General features: G+C 38.4%; 1 long non-coding RNA gene across 1 annotated transcript in view; it reads left to right on the top strand.

The window, feature by feature from the left end:
* Positions 1–5693: 5693 nt before the first annotated feature.
* Positions 5694–14839, top strand: part of LOC138024042 (uncharacterized) — a 17461-nt gene continuing 8315 nt past the window's right edge. The window contains exons 1-3 of the long non-coding RNA XR_011126874.1: positions 5694–5743; positions 6144–6207; positions 10813–10876. This is a non-coding gene — a long non-coding RNA (uncharacterized lncRNA). The remainder of the gene's footprint in view (positions 5744–6143; positions 6208–10812; positions 10877–14839) is intronic.

Below are 14839 nucleotides of genomic sequence, written 5' to 3'. Positions count from 1 at the left end.
ATCGATAAATCAGTACAACTGATCGAATATGAGGGACTCAACTGATCGATAAATAAGTACAACAGAACGAATATTAGGGACACAACTGATCGATAAATCAGTATAACTGATCGAACATTAGGTACTTAGGTACATAACTGATCGATAAATCAGTACAACTGAGCCGGGAATATTAGGGACACAACTGATCGATAAATCAGTACAACTGATCGAATATTCAGCACACAACTGATCAATAAAACCGTACAAGTGATGGAATATCAGCAACACAACGGATCTAATGTAAGAGACAAAGGATCGATAAATCAGTAAAACTGATAAAATATGGAATAATTGACTTGCAACTGATCAAGTAATGATAACGGTCAGTTAGGTGAAGAGATATGACGGTGGGCCAATCGGTAGATATAATTAATTTTGAAACAAACGACGCGCCATATCCTTGCAGTAGTTTTGTGTAATGGGACCGACACAAAAAACTACTGCAAGGAGTCTAGTGAATACGTCAGCTCAACAACCCATGCAACGGTGTTCAACTTACAACTGTGGGTAGGCTTTTGAACGTTATGCTAGCATTCTTTCGAGCATTTTAGTGAGGCGAAGGCATTGAGCATCATTCGAGCATTTTAGTGGCATTTTCCCGGCGGAAAATTAATATTTTTCCCCGGAGTATATAGCAATGAAAATTACGTTTACGTCAAAATGAAGAATTAACTTAACCTCTTCATTTAAGTTTCACTGAAAGGGGACAAAGGATTAACAGATCAAGAGATCATTTTGAGAATTATCTTCTGGTGTATTGCGACTTTTACATACGTTCTTGTTAACCTGTTCTACTAAGTAAACGTTTTTATTAAGCACCGAACTGTAATTGTGTTAAAACATTGAAATTATGAAAATTAAAAAAACCCTATGTATGAGCATTAGCGAGCATTTAAGTAACTTTTTTGGGCGAAACCGAGCATTTTAGTGGAAAAAATGGAGCATTAAGGTAGAGCATTTCAGTGGGGAAATAAAAGCATAATGCACAAAATCCCAATTGTGGGGACTTTGCAAGGAGGCGTGACTGTCAATCAAATTCACACACCCTGATTGGCGGACAATTTGTAAAGAGCTATTTTTAGGTGGCCACGTTGAAGGTGCGTCGCACTGTAATTTCAAAACACGATATTCCTTGTTGCAATTTTAGACGAGCCATTGAATCCTGAGCGGTGCTTGACGCGGTAAGCAACTGAAAATCATGTTGTCTTCTAAAGAGAATTTGACTATCCAAACCAATTAATTTATCGATTTCAAATTCAATCGTGTCAAACAGTCACGCCTTATGCTCCTTCAAGTTTAATGAAGAGTGGTGTACTAAAGGTATAAACCGCGCCACGGGAAGGAATTTTAAACACGTTACGATCCTGAGATTTCACTTTGAAACTTTTCTTAAATCTTAATTACATGTGAAGTGAAATAGACTAGATTCTGTGTTCTCGGTGAGAATCCAGTTGCAAAGATATTTAAAACTGAAGCGGAGACACCTTAAATTAATTGATAGCTCTTTGTAAACAAGTCAGTTAATTAAGTTTCCAATGCATTTTTTTTCACGAATTTTAAGAATTCTTGACTTTTCTCTTCCAGTACACAATCATTTGAAGCGGTTATCCATCCTTGAACTTCTTCGACAAGAGCTCAAATTTGGTTGGTAAGTTTAATCGACTTAAATTTGCGGAGGTCTCTTAGTTCGTTTGGCCAAATTGTATTTTTGTCTTCAATCGGTGGCTTTCCTTACAACCTCTTTATAATATCACTGGATGCTAAAATAATTTTGTTCCATTTTGAATTGGGGGATTGAGTAAATAATTAGTTGTCCTTCAAACTTTACCTCAGGCGACGACAAATTAAAAAAAAAAAAGTGGCTACTTGCAAGCAAAAACTCCCTTAATAATATACTTTCTACAATTGCGAAAGTGAGTTTCACTTTTGCGGACACACAGTACCCTGGGTACTGATTTCTTTGGCGTTATACCTACGAGCGGCGAAGCCGCGATGTGGATCGAAGCAAAAAGAAAAAGAAAAGCTCTGGCACCCAGGGTAGACTTGCATTGAACTAAGAAGCAAAGTGGTGATTAGTTTAGCAGTCGCGGCCCCTAAAATTGAAATTTGTTTTCGTTAATTTTTTTCAACAGAAGTCAAAGGCCTTGTCGGCATAATGAAAGTGATTCAATTTGCTGCCTGTATCTTCCTGCTCCTACTAGTCACATTACCCGATGAATCGGAAGCTAACCCTTGGTTATATCCCTAATATTCGATTTAGTGATCAGCTAGATTGCGTGCGTAATATTTGTGGATCAGTTGAATACGGTCAATTGCGCACAGTGAGTGGATCAGGTTTTCTTGTTATTTATGGATATCCTATCAGTAGCACTTGGGCCGTGTTAAACGGTCAGACCAGACCAAGAAACAACGCCCACTCCCTTGGTAAATTCATAAAAACAGATGATACAACGAAGCACTTATTTGCAATATAAAGTAGCACGTCGCACGCCAATTAGTATGAAGTCCGAAAGCATTCGCAAGTTCACTAGTAAATCGGGACACTTGCAAACACTGAAGAGACATTTGCGCATGGGTAATGGCGACCAGACCAGTATGTTTTTTTTTTTTCAACCAATCGATTGATCATTTGGATCAAACAGTTCTAAGTATGGGCATCAAATCAGTAATTAGACAGGTCAAGTAAAGGACACTCGTACAGCAGCTTGATTCTAATTCTTACAAGCACTTGATCAGAACAATGGATAACAATAAGAATAACTTAAAATCATATTGACCACGGACCACACCGGTGGCTCAGGGCTGTCAAGCTTCGAGGAGTTGATTTCGAATCCGACCGACCAACACTTGGGTCTTTAATAACCAAGGAGAACGTGTTGGCTTGGTAATGATATCTGCAAATGGTTTCGAAAATGGCTACACTCTCTAGTCTTCTCGGATAAGGGCGATAAATCAGTTCAACTGATCGAATATTAAGCATACAACTGATCAAATATTAAGCAGACAACTGATCGATAAATCAGTACAACTGATCAAATATCAGGGACAAAACTGATCGATAAACAATTGGCAGTACAACTGATCGACAAACCAGCACAACTGGGGCCGGTTCCTGAAAAGTGTAATAACCCTATTCCAGGGATAAATGTGCCTGGAATAAAGCACATTTATCCCTGAAATATAGAGTTATTACACCTTTCAGGAACACGGCCCTGATCGATAAATCGGTGTAACTGATCGAATATTAGACACACAACCGATCGAATGTGAGAGAGACAACTTACCGATAAATCAATACAATGAACGATCGAATATTAGGGACACAACTGATAAAATTTCGGAGACACAACTGATCGATAAATCAGTACAACTTATCGAAATGTTTAGTCTATTTCAATCTCGTAGCCAGATCTCCCACGGTCATACGGAAGGGAGATCTCATATTTCCAATGACAGAGTGAGATCTAGAAACGAGATTGTCTCTCTATATACCCTCGTAATTTTAATCCTCTAGCTTACTCTTCGTGTTCGTGTAAGCGTAAGGGTAGTCGATGGTCGAATGTGAAAGAGAACTGATCGACAAATCAGTACAACTGATCGAATATCAGGGACACAACTAATCGATAAATCAGTGCAACTGATCGAATATTAGGGACACAACTGAACGATAAATCAGTGCAACTAATCGAATATTTGGGACACAACTAATCGATAAATCAGTGCAACTGATGGAATATTACGGACACAACTAATCGATAAATCAGTGCAACTGATCGAATATTAGGGACACAACTGAACGATAAATCAGTGCAACTAATCGAATATTTGGGACACAACTAATCTGATAATTAAATCAGTACAACTAATCGAATATTTGGGACACAACTGATCGATAAATCAGTACGACTGATCTAATATTTGGTACACAACTGATCGATAAATCAGTACAACTGATCGAATGTTAGGGACACAACTGATCGATAAATCAGTACAACTGATCGAATATTAGGGACACAACTGATCGATAAATCAGTGCAACTGATCGAATATTAGAGACACAACTGATCGATAAATCAGTACAACTGATCTAATATTTGGTACACAACTGATCGATAAATCAGTACAACTGATCGAATATTAGGGACACAACTGATCGATAAATCTGTGCAACCGAATATTTGGGACACAACTGATCGATAAATAAGTCCAACTAATCGAATATTTGGGACACAACTGATGTAATAAATCAGTACAACTGATCGAATATTAGGGACACAACTGATCGATAAATCAGTACAACTGATCGAATATTAAGGACACAACTGATCGATAAATCAGTACAACTGATCTAATATTAGGGACACAACTGATCGATAAATCGGTGCAACCGAATATTTGGGACACAACTGATCGATAAATCAATACAACTGATCGAATGTTAGCGACACAACTGATCGATAAATCAGTACAAGGCTGATCGAATATTAACTACACAACTGATCGATAAATCAGTACAACTGATCGAATATGAGGGACTCAACTGATCGATAAATAAGTACAACAGAACGAATATTAGGGACACAACTGATCGATAAATCAGTATAACTGATCGAACATTAGGTACTTAGGTACATAACTGATCGATAAATCAGTACAACTGAGCCGGGAATATTAGGGACACAACTGATCGAATATTCAGCACACAACTGATCAATAAAACCGTACAAGTGATGGAATATCAGCAACACAACGGATCTAATGTAAGAGACAAAGGATCGATAAATCAGTAAAACTGATAAAATATGGAATAATTGACTTGCAACTGATCAAGTAATGATTACGGTCAGTTAGGTGAAGAGATATGACGGTGGGCCAATCGGTAGATATAATTAATTTTGAAACAAACGGCGCGCCATATCCTTGCAGTAGTTTTGTGTAATGGGACCGACACAAAAAACTACTGCAAGGAGTCTAGTAAATACGTCAGCTCAACAACCCATGCAACGGTGTTCAACTTACAACTGTGGGTAGGCTTTTGAACGTTATGCTAGCATTCTTTCGAGCATTTTAGTGAGGCGAAGGCATTGAGCATTATTCGAGCATTTTAGTGGCATTTTCCCGGCGGAAAATTAATATTTTCCCCCGGAGTATATAGCAATGAAAATTACGTTTACGTCAAAATGAAGAATTAACTTAACCTCTTCATTTAAGCTTCACTGAAAGGGGACAAAGGATTAACAGATCAAGAGATCATTTTGAGAATTATCTTCTGGTGTATTGCGACTTTTACATACGTTCTTGTTAACCTGTTCTACTAAGTAAACGTTTTTATTACGCACCGAACTGTAATTGTGTTAAAACATTGAAATTATGAAAATTAAAAAAACCCTATGTATGAGCATTAGCGAGCATTTAAGTAACTTTTTTGGGCGAAACCGAGCATTTTAGTGGAAAAAATGGAGCATTAAGGTAGAGCATTTCAGTGGGGAAATAAAAGCATAATGCACAAAATCCCAATTGTGGGGACTTTGCAAGGAGGCGTGACTGTCAATCAAATTCACACACCCTGATTGGCGGACAATTTGTAAAGAGCTATTTTTAGGTGGCCACGTTGAAGGTGCGTCGCACTGTAATTTCAAAACACGATATTCCTTGTTGCAATTTTAGTCGAGCCATTGAATCCTGAGCGGTGCTTAACGCGGTAAGCAACTGAAAATCATGTTGTCTTCTAAAGAGAATTTGACTATCCAAACCAATTAATTTATCGATTTCAAATTCAATCGTGTCAAACAGTCACGCCTTATGCTCCTTCAAGTTTAATGAAGAGTGGTGTACTAAGGGTATAAACCGCGCCACGGGAAGGAATTTTAAACACGTTAGGATCCTGAGATTTCACTTTGAAACTTTTCTTAAATCTTAAGTACATGTGAAGTGAAATAGACTAGATTCTGTGTTCTCGGTGAGCATGCAGTTGCAAATATATTTAAAACTGAAGTGGAGACACCTTAAATTAATTGATAGCTCTTTTTAAACAAGTCAGTTAATTAAGTTCCCAATGCATTTTTTCCACGAATTAAGAATTCTTGACTTTTCTCTTCCAGCACACAATCATTTGAAGCGGTTTTCCATCCTTGAACTTCTTCGACAAGAGCTCAAATTTGGTTGGTAAGTTTAATCGACTTAAATTTGCGGAGGTCTCTTAGTTCGTTTGGCCAAATTGTATTTTTGTCTTCAATCGGTGGCTTTCCTTACAACCTCTTTATAATATCACTGGATGCTAAAATAATTTTGTTCCATTTTGAATTGGGGGATTGAGTAAATAATTAGTTGTCCTTCAAACTTTACCTCAGGCGACGACAAATTAAAAAAAAAAAAACTGGCTACTTGCAAGCAAAAACTCCCTTAATAATATACTTTCTACAATTGCGGAAGTCAGTTTCATTTTTGCGGACACACAGTACCCTGGGTACTGATTTCTTTGGCGTTATACCTATGAGAGGCGAAGCCGCGATGTGGATCGAAGCGAAAAGAAAAATAAAAGCTCTGGCACCCAGGGTAGAATTGCATTGAACTAAGAAGCAAAGTGGTGATTAGTTTAGCAGTCGCGGCCCCTAAAATTGAAATTTGTTTTCGTTAATTTTTTTCAACAGAAGTCAAAGGCTTTGTCGGCATAATGAAAGTGATTCAATTTGCTGCCTGTATCTTCCTGCTCCTACTAGTCACATTACCCGATGAATCGGAAGCTAACCCTTGGTTATATCCCTAATATTCGATTTAGTGATCAGCTAGATTGCGTGCGTAATATTTGTGGATCAGTTGAATACGGTCAATTGCGCACAGTGAGTGGATCAGGTTTTCTTGTTATTTATGGATATCCTATCAGTAGCACTTGGGCCGTGTTAAACGGTCAGACCAGACCAAGAAACAACGCCCACTCCCTTGGTAAATTCATAAAAACAGATGATACAACGAAGCACTTATTTGCAATATAAAGTAGCACGTCGCACGCCAATTAGTATGAAGTCCGAAAGCATTCGCAAGTTCACTAGTAAATCGGGACACTTGCAAACACTGAAGAGGCATTTGCGCATGGGTAATGGCGACCAGACCAGTATGTTTTTTTTTTTTCAACCAATCGATTGATCATTTGGATCAAACAGTTCTAAGTATGGGCATCAAATCAGTAATTAGACAGGTCAAGTAAAGGACACTCGTACAGCAGCTTGATTCTAATTCTTACAAGCACTTGATCAGAACAATGGATAACAATAAGAATAACTTAAAATCATATTGACCACGGACCACACCGGTGGCTCAGGGCTGTCAAGCTTCGAGGAGTTGATTTCGAATCCGACCGACCAACACTTGGGTCTTTAATAACCAAGGAGAACGTGTTGGCTTGGTAATGAGATCTGCAAATGGTTTCGAAAATGGCTACACTCTCTAGTCTTCTCGGATAAGGGCGATAAATCAGTTCAACTGATCGAATATTAAGCATACAACTGATCAAATATTAAGCAGACAACTGATCGATAAATCAGTACAACTGATCAAATATCAGGGACAAAACTGATCGATAAACAATTGGCAGTACAACTGATCGACAAACCAGCACAACTGGGGCCGGTTCCTGAAAAGTGTAATAACCCTATTCCAGGGATAAATGTGCCTGGAATAAAGCACATTTATCCCTGAAATAGAGTTATTACACCTTTCAGGAACACGGCCCTGATCGATAAATCGGTGTAACTGATCGAATATTAGACACACAACCGATCGAATGTGAGAGAGACAACTTACCGATAAATCAATACAATGAACGATCGAATATTAGGGACACAACTGATAAAATTTCGGAGACACAACTGATCGATAAATCAGTACAACTGATCGAAATGTTCAGTCTATTTCAATCTCGTAGCCAGATCTCCCACGGTCATACGGAAGGGAGATCTCATATTTCCAATGACAGAGTGAGATCTAGAAACGAGATTGTCTCTCTATATACCCTCGTAATTTCAATCCTCTAGCTTACTCTTCGTGTTCGTGTAAGCGTAAGGGTAGTCGATGATCGAATGTGAAAGAGAACTGATCGACAAATCAGTACAACTGATCGAATATCAGGGACACCGCTGATTGATAATTCAGTACGACTGACCGATAAATCAATATAACGGATCAAACATTAGGGACACAACTGATCGAATGTGAGAGCCAATTAGTCGATGATAAATCACTTCAACTGATGGAATATTACGGACACAACTGATCGATGAATCAGTACAACTGATCGAATATTAGGGACACAACTGATCGATAAATCAGTACAACTGATCGAATATTAGGGACACAACTGAACGATAAATCAGTGCAACTAATCGAATATTTGGGACACAACTAATCTGATAATTAAATCAGTACAACTAATCGAATATTAGGGACACAACTGATCGATAAATCAGTCCAACTAATCGAATATTTGGGACACAACTGATGTAATAAATCAGTACAACTGATCGAATATTAGGGACACAACTGATCGATAAATCAGCACAACTGCTCGAATATTAGGGACACAACTGATCGATAAATCTGTACAACTGATCAAATATTTGGTACACAACTGATCGATAAATCAGTACAACTGATCAAATATTAGGGACACAACTGATCGATAAATCGGTGCAACCGAATATTTGGGACACAACTGATCGATAAATCAATACAACTGATCGAATGTTAGCGACACAACTGATCGATAAATCAGTACAAGGCTGATCGAATATTAACTACACAACTGATCGATAAATCAGTACAACTGATCGAATATGAGGGACTCAACTGATCGATAAATAAGTACAACAGAACGAATATTAGGGACACAACTGATCGATAAATCAGTATAACTGATCGAACATTAGGTACTTAGGTACATAACTGATCGATAAATCAGTACAACTGAGCCGGGAATATTAGGGACACAACTGATCGATAAATCAGTACAACTGATCGAATATTCAGCACACAACTGATCAATAAAACCGCACAAGTGATGGAATATCAGCAACACAACGGATCTAATGTAAGAGACAAAGGATCGATAAATCAGTAAAACTGATAAAATATGGAATAATTGACTTGCAACTGATCAAGTAATGATAACGGTCAGTTAGGTGAAGAGATATGACGGTGGGCCAATCGGTAGATATAATTAATTTTGAAACAAACGGCGCGCCATATCCTTGCAGTAGTTTTGTGTAATGGGACCGACACAAAAAACTACTGCAAGGAGTCTAGTAAATACGTCAGCTCAACAACCCATGCAACGGTGTTCAACTTACAACTGTGGGTAGGCTTTTGAACGTTATGCTAGCATTCTTTCGAGCATTTTAGTGAGGCGAAGGCATTGAGCATTATTCGAGCATTTTAGTGGCATTTTCCCGGCGGAAAATTAATATTTTTCCCCGGAGTATATAGCAATGAAAATTACGTTTACGTCAAAATGAAGAATTAACTTAACCTCTTCATTTAAGTGTCACTGAAAGGGGACAAAGGATTAACAGATCAAGAGATCATTTTGAGAATTATCTTCTGGTGTATTGCGACTTTTACATACGTTCTTGTTAACCTGTTCTACTACGGTAAACGTTTTTATTAAGCACCGAACTGTAATTGTGTTAAAACATTGAAATTATGAAAATTAAAAAAACCCTATGTATGAGCATTAGCGAGCATTTAAGTAACTTTTTTGGGCGAAACCGAGCATTTTAGTGGAAAAAATGGAGCATTAAGGTAGAGCATTTCAGTGGGGAAATAAAAGCATAATGCACAAAATCCCAATTGTGGGGACTTTGCAAGGAGGCGTGACTGTCAATCAAATTCACACACCCTGATTGGCGGACAATTTGTAAAGAGCTATTTTTAGGTGGCCACGTTGAAGGTGCGTCGCACTGTAATTTCAAAACACGATATTCCTTGTTGCAATTTTAGACGAGCCATTGAATCCTGAGCGGTGCTTGACGCGGTAAGCAACTGAAAATCATGTTGTCTTCTAAAGAGAATTTGACTATCCAAACCAATTAATTTATCGATTTCAAATTCAATCGTGTCAAACAGTCACGCCTTATGCTCCTTCAAGTTTAATGAAGAGTGGTGTACTAAAGGTATAAACTGCGCCACGGGAAGGAATTTTAAACACGTTAAGCCCGCCTCACACTTGAGGAAAGAGCTGAGCAAACTGCCTCGGGAGGCGGTTTGCTCAGCCGTTTCCTCACGTGTGCGGGGAAATTGTGGTGAGAAATTCGCCTCGCGAGGCCGTGAGGATAAAATCAAACATGTTTGATATTTTTGGCCTCGCGAGACAAATTCCTCAATGTGTGCGGCCATCGTGAGAATCGAGGTGAGCGCGGTTTAATCAAACATCCAATAAAAAGACATGACATACTGACGTGACTCCAACGGTTCAGGATGGTGTCGGAGGAAGAAATTCGGACGTCACTGAAGTCACGTGAGAATGCCATGTATTTTCATTGGATGCTTCATTGAACAAGCTCAACTCGATTCTCACGATGGCCGCACACAATGAGGAATTTGCTTCGCGAGGCGAAAAATATCAAACATGTTTGATTTTTTCCTCACGGCCTCGTGAGGCCAATTTATCATCAAAATTTCCCCGCACACGGTGAGAAAACGGCTGAGCAAACAGCTCTTTGTAAACAAGTCAGTTAATTAAGTTTCCAATGCATTTTTTCACGAATTAAGAATTTCCAGTACACAATCATTTGAAGCGGTTATCCATCCTTGAACTTCTTCGACAAGAGCTCAAATTTGGTTGGTAAGTTTAATCGACTTAAATTTGCGGAGGTCTCTTAGTTCGTTTGGCCAAATTGTATTTTTGTCTCCAATCGGTGGCTTTCCTTACAGCCTCTTTATAATATCACTGGATGCTAAAATAATTTTGTTCCATTTTGAATTGGGGGATTGAGTAAATAATTAGTTGTCCTTCAAACTTTACCTCAGGCGACGACAAATTAAAAAAAAAAAAACTGGCTACTTGCAAGCAAAGACTCCCTTTATAATATACTTTCTACAATTGCGGAAGTCAGTTTCATTTTTGCGGACACACAGTACCCTGGGTACTGATTTCTTTGGCGTTATACCTATGAGCGGCGAAGCCGCGATGTGGATCGAAGCGAAAAGAGAAATAAAAGCTGTGGCACCCAGGGTAGACTTGCATTGAACTAAGAAGCAAAGTGGTGATTAGTTTAGCAGTCGCGGCCCCTAAAATTGAAATTTGTTTTCGTTAATTTTTTTCAACAGAAGTCAAAGGCTTTGTCGGCATAATGAAAGTGATTCAATTTGCTGCCTGTATCTTCCTGCTCCTACTAGTCACATTACCCGATGAATCGGAAGCTAACCCTTGGTTATGTCCCTAATATTCGATTTAGTGATCAGCTAGATTGCGTGCGTAATATTTGTGGATCAGTTGAATACGGTCAATTGCGCACAGTGAGTGGATCAGGTTTTCTTGTTATTTATGGATATCCTATCAGTAGCACTTGGGCCGTGTTAAACGGTCAGACCAGACCAAGAAACAACGCCCACTCCCTTGGTAAATTCATAAAAACAAATGATACAACGAAGCACTTATTTGCAATATAAAGTAGCACGTCGCACGCCAATTAGTATGAAGTCCGAAAGCATTCGCAAGTTCACTAGTAAATCGGGACACTTGCAAACACTGAAGAGACATTTGCGCATGGGTAATGGCGACCAGACCAGTATGTTTTTTTTTTTCAACCAATCGATTGATCATTTGGATCAAACAGTTCTAAGTATGGGCATCAAATCAGTAATTAGACAGGTCAAGTAAAGGACACTCGTACAGCAGCTTGATTCTAATTCTTACAAGCACTTGATCAGAACAATGGATAACAATAAGAATAACTTAAAATGATATTGACCGCGGACCACACCGGTGGCTCAGGGCTGTCAAGCTTCGAGGAGTTGATTTCGAATCCGACCGACCAACACTTGGGTCTTTAATAACCAAGGAGAACGTGTTGGCTTGGTAATGAGATCTGCAAATGGTTTCGAAAATGGCTACACTCTCTAGTCTTCTCGGATAAGGGCGATAAATCAGTTCAACTGATCGAATATTAAGCATACAACTGATCAAATATTAAGCAGACAACTGATCGAAAAATCAGTACAACTGATCAAATATCAGGGACAAAACTGATCGATAAACAATTGGCAGTACAACTGATCGACAAACCAGCACAACTGGGGCCGGTTCCTGAAAAGTGTAATAACCCTATTCCAGGGATAAATGTGCCTGGAATAAAGCACATTTATCCCTGAAATAGAGTTATTACACCTTTCAGGAACACGGCCCTGATCGATAAATCGGTGTAACTGATCGAATATTAGACACACAACCGATCGAATGTGAGAGAGACAACTTACCGATAAATCAATACAATGAACGATCGAATATTAGGGACACAACTGATAAAATTTCGGAGACACAACTGATCGATAAATCAGTACAACTGATCGAAATGTTTAGTCTATTTCAATCTCGTAGCCAGATCTCCCACGGTCATACGGAAGGGAGATCTCATATTTCCAATGACAGAGTGAGATCTAGAAACGAGATTGTCTATCTATATACCCTCGTAATTTTAATCCTCTAGCTTACTCTTCGTGTTCGTGTAAGCGTAAGGGTAGTCGATGATCGAATGTGAAAGAGAACTGATCGACAAATCAGTACAACTGATCGAATATCAGGGACACCGCTGATTGATAATTCAGTACGACTGACCGATAAATCAATATAACGGATCAAACATTAGGGACACAACTGATCGAATGTGAGAGCCAATTAGTCGATGATAAATCACTTCAACTGATGGAATATTACGGACACAACTGATCGATAAATCAGTGCAACTGATCGAATATTAGGGACACAACTGAACGATAAATCAGTGCAACTAATCGAATATTTGGGACACAACTAATCTGATAATTAAATCAGTACAACTAATCGAATATTTGGGACACAACTGATCGATAAATCAGTACGACTGATCTAATATTTGGTACACAACTGATCGATAAATCAGTACAACTGATCGAATATTAGGGACACAACTGATCGATAAATCAGTACAACTGATCGAATATTACGGACACAACTGATCGATAAATCAGTGCAACTGATCGAATATTAGGGACACAACTGAACGATAAATCAGTGCAACTAATCGAATATTTGGGACACAACTAATCTGATAATTAAATCAGTACAACTAATCGAATATTTGGGACACAACTGATCGATAAATCAGTACGACTGATCTAATATTTGGTACACAACTGATCGATAAATCAGTACAACTGATCGAATGTTAGGGACACAACTGATCGATAAATCAGTACAACTGATCGAATATTAGGGACACAACTGATCGATAAATCAGTGCAACTGATCGAATATTAGGGACACAACTGATCGATAAATCAGTACAACTGATCGAATATTTGGTACACAACTGATCGATAAATCAGTACAACTGATCGAATATTAGGGACACAACTGATCGATAAATCGGTGCAACCGAATATTTGGGACACAACTGATCGATAAATCAGTCCAACTAATCGAATATTTGGGACACAACTGATCTAATAAATCAGTACAACTGATCGAATATTAGGGACACAACTGATCGATAAATCAGTACAACTGATCGAATATTAAGGACACAACTGATCGATAAATCAGTACAACTGATCTAATATTAGGGACACAACTGATCGATAAATCGGTGCAACCGAATATTTGGGACACAACTGATCGATAAATCAATACAAGTGATCGAATGTTAGCGACACAACTGATCGATAAATCAGTACAAGGCTGATCGAATATTAACTACACAACTGATCGAGAAATCAGTACAACTGATCGAATATGAGGGACTCAACTGATCGATAAATAAGTACAACAGAACGAATATTAGGGACACAACTGATCGATAAATCAGTATAACTGATCGAACATTAGGTACTTAGGTACATAACTGATCGATAAATCAGTACAACTGAGCCGGGAATATTAGGGACACAACTGATCGATAAATCAGTACAACTGATCGAATATTCAGCACACAACTGATCAATAAAACCGTACAAGTGATGGAATATCAGCAACACAACGGATCTAATGTAAGAGACAAAGGATCGATAAATCAGTAAAACTGATAAAATATGGAATAATTGACTTGCAACTGATCAAGTAATGATAACGGTCAGTTAGGTGAAGAGATATGACGGTGGGCCAATCGGTAGATATAATTAATTTTGAAACAAACGGCGTGCCATATCCTTGCAGTAGTTTTGTGTAATGGGACCGACACAAAAAACTACTGCAAGGAGTCTAGTAAATACGTCAGCTCAACAACCCATGCAACGGTGTTCAACTTACAACTGTGGGTAGGCTTTTGAACGTTATGCTAGCATTCTTTCGAGCATTTTATTGAGGCGAAGGCATTGAGCATCATTCGAGCATTTTAGTGGCATTTTCCCGGCGGAAAATTAATATTTTTCCCCGGAGTATATAGCAATGACAATTACGTTTACGTCAAAATGAAGAATTAACTTAACCTCTTCATTTAAGTTTCACTGAAAGGGGACAAAGGATTAACAGATCAAGAGATCATTTTGAGAATTATCTTCTGGTGTATTGCGACTTTTACATACGTTCTTGTTAACCTGTTCTACTAAGTAA

Source organism: Montipora capricornis, chromosome 11 (genome assembly GCF_036669925.1).
Source record: "Montipora capricornis isolate CH-2021 chromosome 11, ASM3666992v2, whole genome shotgun sequence".
Taxonomy (NCBI): domain Eukaryota; kingdom Metazoa; phylum Cnidaria; class Anthozoa; order Scleractinia; family Acroporidae; genus Montipora; species Montipora capricornis.
The sequence above is the reverse complement of the archived record's forward strand: the minus strand, read 5'-3'. Positions and strand labels throughout refer to the sequence as shown.